The sequence below is a fragment of the Ochotona princeps genome, chromosome 8 (genome assembly GCF_030435755.1).
Source record: "Ochotona princeps isolate mOchPri1 chromosome 8, mOchPri1.hap1, whole genome shotgun sequence".
In the NCBI taxonomy this organism is placed as follows: domain Eukaryota; kingdom Metazoa; phylum Chordata; class Mammalia; order Lagomorpha; family Ochotonidae; genus Ochotona; species Ochotona princeps.
In genome coordinates, this window is record NC_080839.1 from 60057761 (window position 1) to 60064019 (window position 6259).

A 6259-nucleotide genomic window follows, 5' to 3' on the forward strand; every position below is an offset into this window, starting at 1 on the left:
TGACAGAAGCAGGTTCTCAGTGAGAGAACTGAAATGAGGTACAGAGAAGTGGAACCTAAGACAATGAAACCAAGAGCTCCCAGATAAATCATGGCTGGAATGATGAGCAAACTGTAGATAATGGATTCAGTGACTGTGCTCTTAAACCATGGCTCAGAACACTAACAACTTCTGGTAATACTCAATTGATTTTCTTCTTAGGAGGTAGCAAAGGATGGAGCAATTTGGCTGACCCCATTATACAGACAGCTGTCTTCTATCTGTACAGAGAGAGCCCTGATTAATTCAATTATTGCCCTTTATACAACTTGATAAGCTCAGTCTTATAGCAGTTTTCAGTTCACAGTTTAAAAACAAAATTTAAAGTTCTATATACCTCTTGTTTACATCTTCATACACCTCCCTTTTTATCAACATTCTGCACCACAGGGGCATTTGGTACTTGTGATGAAATATGCAGACACTTCACTGTCACCTGAAAGGCATAGCTTATTTTGGGGTCCACTCTTTAAAAAATAAATTTATTTAATTTATTTGAAAGGCAGTGATATAGAGGGGGATACACAGAGAGAAAGAGGTCTTCCATCTGCTGGTTTACTCTCTAAATAGGTACAGTATCTGGGACTGAGCCAAGCCAAAACCAGGAACTAGAAACTTCACCCCATCCAGGTCTCCCAGGTGGGTGGCAGGATCCCAAGCATTTGGGCCATCTCTGCCTTCCCTGGTGATTAGCATGGAGCTGGTTCAACAGTGGCAAAGCTGGGACTAGAATTAGTGCTCTTGTGGAATGGCAATGTTCATGCGGGGGGCAAGAATTGTAATGAGTAGATGCTACCTCAAGAGGCAATTAGTTTGGATATGTAGATGTCCAGGAATGATCACAGGGAAAGGGAACTTCATTGGTGGATGGTGAGACAGGTGAACATGATGACTTCCAATATCCCACCCAGCTGTATTATTCAGGTTCTGCTCCTGGTGCGATAACCTAATGGCTAAATCATTGCCTTGCCTGGGTCAGATCCCATATCAACTCCAGTTTGAGTCCTGGTTGCTCAGCTTCCCATCCAGCTCCCTGCTTGTGACCTGGGAAAGCAATAGAGGACAGCTCAAAGCCTTGGGACCCTGCACCTGTGTGGGAGACCCAAAAGAAACTCCTGGTTCCTGGCTTTGAATCAGCTCAGTTCTGGCCATTGCAGCCACCCAGAGAATGAACCAGCCAACCAAAGATCTTTCTGTGCCTCTCCTTCTACCTGTAAATCTGACTTTCCAATTAAAAACCTTTAAAAAGAGAGATTGAAAAAAGATTTTTAAAAAGAGAGATTAACCTAGACCATCCTCCATCAGACATTGACATAATGGGAATATTCTAACCCACTCTGATCACTAGGGTCCTCATCATAAAGATCCATTGAGGGTGACGATGGCCAAATTGCTATTTGCTTCAAGGTATTTGAACAGATTATTTCTTTTAAGATGTTTCACATGATAAAATGAGAATATTGAATAATATATGGTATACCATATTATAGCACTGATGATATAATATACCTCACATGATATATAATCTAGGTCTGGTATTAAATGTAATTCCTCTTCATGGGGAAATTAGTGAAAATTAGGGTGCCTACACCCCAGCGTCCCAGTTCTCCACCAAGATAGTCACTGGGTTGATCCCAGAAGCCACACAAAGCCCAGATTTCTACAGTGGTTCCCTGGACATTTGTTACCCATCCATGGCCACTTGGGTTTTGAAGCCAGCTCTGGGTATCCTGATCCCTCTCCTGTCTTCTTCAGTTGTTCCAGCTCTTTGTCATCTACTGATGTTTTATATCCTACACGTTTGCAATGAAAAACAAGCCCTCCTTATCCATGAAGCTTTTAGGTCACATTCTGAGCTCAGGGATGACACTGGGCTGCTGGCGAAGGCACTCTCATCTATCTCATTCCCAGAGAAGTGTCCCCTCCAATACTTGCATTTCCAAATAGTAGGGTTGGAGCTACACCCTGGGAAAGGATGTCCTCTCCTTCCTCTCCCAGACTTGGTCCCTCCCTGAGCTATGGCAAGTCCCCAAACAGGAGGAATTTGCTCTTCCAAGTGCAAATGCAGCTGCAAATTGAGAACTGAGAAATAGTCTCCTTCTGCACAGAATCTAAGTCCTGTGGTCTCCTTTCATCACTTTCTCATACCAACCCTCTGGATGGAGCTGCTGAAGGTGTACTTCTGGGATCACGCTCACCTTTCCCTGCATGGTGCATGGCTATGTCTTCTCCCAGTCATTGATAACAAGTCCAATTGGATGCCACATGGTGCTTACACTCCGGCAAAGCCAAATTACCTATTAGCATGGTTGGATAGGGCCCTCCTCTGATGAATTGTTAGATTATTCTGAAATGCATCTATGGAGCAGCTCCTGTTTGCCAGATGCCCAATATAGGTCCCACTCCCCAGGAGGCAGTCTGAGACAGGATTTTGCATGCAGGAAGTTTATTCACAGGTGCTCTTGGTTTTTCCACTTGGAAGGCAATGGCAATGCTGTATGGTGGCATAAGGCAGGTGAGTCCCAAACCTCTTGGGGTTTGTAGCTGGTGGAGATGGTGGGGATCTGGTGTCACAGTTGCTTGTGGGAATAATTGCACTGGGTCTTGGTTTGAGGACTTTGGTCACCAATCAAAGTAACCTGATTGAAGTCTTTGGTAGCATAAAGCCAGGGTTCTTTTATTCAGGCTACCAGGTTAGACACAAAGTCCCCAAGCCCTGAGGCTGAAGAGTGATAGCTCTGGCCAAGTGCTACAGCTCAGTGAAGTTGGCTTGTTTTCTCCCCCTCTCAAGAAGTTCCAGGAAATATGGCTGGAGAGTTCAGGGCCATGGTTATCTTGGACCTCAGTTCCTGCACTCTTGGCCAGGTCAGGGTATCGAGAGGACAAGTCACAGCTGCTCAGGGGCAGGAACAGTTACCCTGCTTGGGGCAAGGGGTTCCCGCTGACTTCTCTGCAGTGATTTATCTTTCTGTTTCCATTGCACAAGGACTTTCTGGAATGAGGGAAATTGGCTCATTTGGCCAAGAAAGCCATGGGGGCCATTGGGAGGCAGCTAAGATCCGGAAGGGAATTCTGCACATGAGCAGGTGCAGACTGCTTTCCTGCCTTCCCGTCAATGGGTGGGGTTCTCACATCTTCCCAGAATGCCTCTGGAGTTCGTGCCAACACGACTCACCCATGCGGAGTACTGAGGCTGGTGGTGCACTCTCCCACCAGCAGTCTGAAATGTGTCCCATGTAGAGGCGGCACAGAGGAGCCATGTGGCTGGCCTGGCACTGGAGCTCACTTCACCTGTCTCTCCAGCCTGGCTCCTTCCCGTCTACCTCTGTGCACTTGTGATGTCACATGGCGACCTGCCATCAGACCACGGCTGCCACCATGGCACTGTAGTGATGTTCCCAGGGCTGGGTGTAGGCAGATCCATACTTCACGGAATTATAAGCGGAGAGAGAGCTGCTATTCCTAACAGAGCCTAGTTTTAGACTCAAGTCTCCTGATCAAACACACTCATCACTATGGAGTCTTAAAAAGGGATTATTGCCTTGGAAACTTCCTCACATCATTCTCTCCTCCCAACCTGGCCCAAATACACCTCTTACACCTACTCTAGGAATATTCTTTCCTGTAAGATCCCAGGTGTGTTTCCTGAGATGGAGGTATCTGAGTGAAATGGGCAACACAGTGAGTAAAGAATCACTTAGTTCCATAGCTTTCTACTAGAGCTGGCCACTGTTTTAGAACTCAAAAACAAAGCCTGCAGCTCATTAAGGGTGGATATGAATCTGCAAGGCTGGGAAGCTAATGAGTTAATGTGACAGGTACTGGTTTGACCTACATTGGGCATAGTCTCCCATCAATCTGGTTGGCAGAGAGATTGAATCCAGATTGGCACATATTGAACCTGGCTGCAATGAAGTCTGGGAATTGTAGCTTTCCTCTTTCCAGCCTATTCACCCAGCTGTGTAGCCCTATGCAGATGAACGCCCATTTCCAGGGCTGACACTGGTGCAGAGAAAAGGCATCTCCAGCAGGGCTGGGCACACCTCACTGCAGAGCTCTCCAGCATAGCAGGCTGTGGTGAGGGCTTGGGCTCTGGGACGTTGCTGAATATGGCTCAGATACTGAAGTGCTTTACTCAAGTCACCCATCCCTTCATCTTCAGGTGGCCTTACAGGAACTCCATCTTCCATGAACTTTTTCTCAGTGGGCTAAACGATTAGAAGAGCTGAACAGGTGTCATGGTGGGATAGTGTTCTGGGTAATGAGCAGCTCAGGACCTTTCATGTCCTCTACCCTGTGTGGGTCCAGTGAGGGGTTAGAGTGGGCAGAGACTCAGGTTGGCCAAAGCTCCACCTTCATATTTGCTCTTCCTGGACTGTAGACAAGGTGCTCACATGTTACCTATCACTTTTCTGATTCCACCAGCCAGTGCCACTGCTCACTGTTTCCAGGAGGTGAGAAGTCAACCCTTGCCTGGCCCAGGGGGCAGGACTGAAAGGTGGGGCACGGCACTAATCAGGAGGGCTGCATGTTCACATCCCTTGTTTCTGCCGCTGCCCAGCTGGGAGAGCTGGCAGTCCCCGGGCGCCATGATTCTTTTCTTCTGGGCACTGCAAATTTCAACTTAAAAGAGACTGATAGAATTTTTGCAGGAAAATGCCCTTTGAAAAAACTAGCATTGTCTCTAGAGGCTAAGCATGCCTTTCCCCAGATCCCTCAATCATGATTCATTAGGTGAGAATTCTGAGTGCTTGGTTTTACCTAAAATACTGGCCTATCTTCCTTGGAATGGGGAAGGACAAACCTGCAAGGCCTCAGGCTCAGTCTAGGTGCCCACTCTCACCCTAGACTCTTCCTGGCTGCTGCTTCCCAGAATGAAGCCTTTTTTGATATTCATACTCCAGCCCTATCCCTGCTGCATGCTCCCTTGTGACATCACCAAGTGCACAAGTGCTTCATTTTCCTGGCTAGGTTGAGAGCTTTCTGGATTTCTAGGAGCTGGATTAATTTGTCTAGAATCTAGCACACAGATGGCCTTATACCTTGGAGAAGCTCACGGAATGAGTCTCTGTATTTTCCAAGAGTGTTTTCTGCAGGAGGTGCCTGGTGTCTTAGGAAGGAAGGAAGGAAAGATGAGTGGGTTGATGATGGGAGATAGATGGACGGATTAAAGAACAAAGGGCTGGATGTGTTTGGAAGCCAGCTGAAATCTAACAGAGAGAATAAAGAAGCCTGTCTTTTCTACAGATGGCTCCAAACCTGATTAACTCTGGGAAAACGGGGGACCAAAAGGGAGCAAGGATGACTCTGGGCCACCTCTCATCACTCCACAAACTGAGGCCCGTGCCCTGTAGAGCCAACAATGTCAGGTGCACATACCAGTGACTACATTTTGGTCTTCAGGGCTAAGACAAGCCTCACTGGGTCGGGAGCGCAACGTGTCATTGATTTGCCCTGGTGGTATCCAGGCTTAGCCAAGTAGAGTGAGGCAAAGGGCAACAACACAGGCATTACAGGTTTGTTCTGTGGGAAGGCCCTGCTGCCTCTGCTTCCCATGTGCAAGGGATTCTGGGTGAGCATGGGAGAGCTTCCCAAGCTCCTGAAGTCCAGAAGGGATCAGCAGGCTAAGGCAGCTAGAGACAGGGGATACTCACATGGTGACCTGTGCCTGTTCCCCTCCTCGCCACTCCCCCTTGTTGGGAACATCCTCAAGCATCCTTCACTCTTCAAGGAAGATAGCACCAGTGTATCAGGGAGGCCCCTGGATGCTGTCTTGAAGATAGATGGGGAGAACAGTGGAATGGAAAAGGGCAGGGACATGCTGCCTGTATTCACATGGCACCGGTACAGGGGAATCAGGCATCCACCTTTCTTTTAAAAGGACAATGATCTTGCTTTCCTCTTATTTCTCCCTCTCCTCAATCATTTTCTGCTTCAGCTGAAAGAAAGGCAGAGCTGAGAAATGGTCCCTTGCTGGACTTGGCATTTTGGGTTTTCTCCAGCAAAGGCAGAACTCTTCATCCCTGCTATCCTGTCCCTTTATTTCATGGGAGAGAAATGGTGAACTCAGAGGTTCAGGGACCTGCTCCACTCCAGGGGAGCAGGGAACTATGGCCCCAACAGCTTGGTCTGGGCTGGTCATGGGGCCCCGGGAGGCCCCAGATCCATGTGGTGCTGATAGTGGATGCTGGCCTCTGGGCAGCTCTGGAGGTTTGTCCTC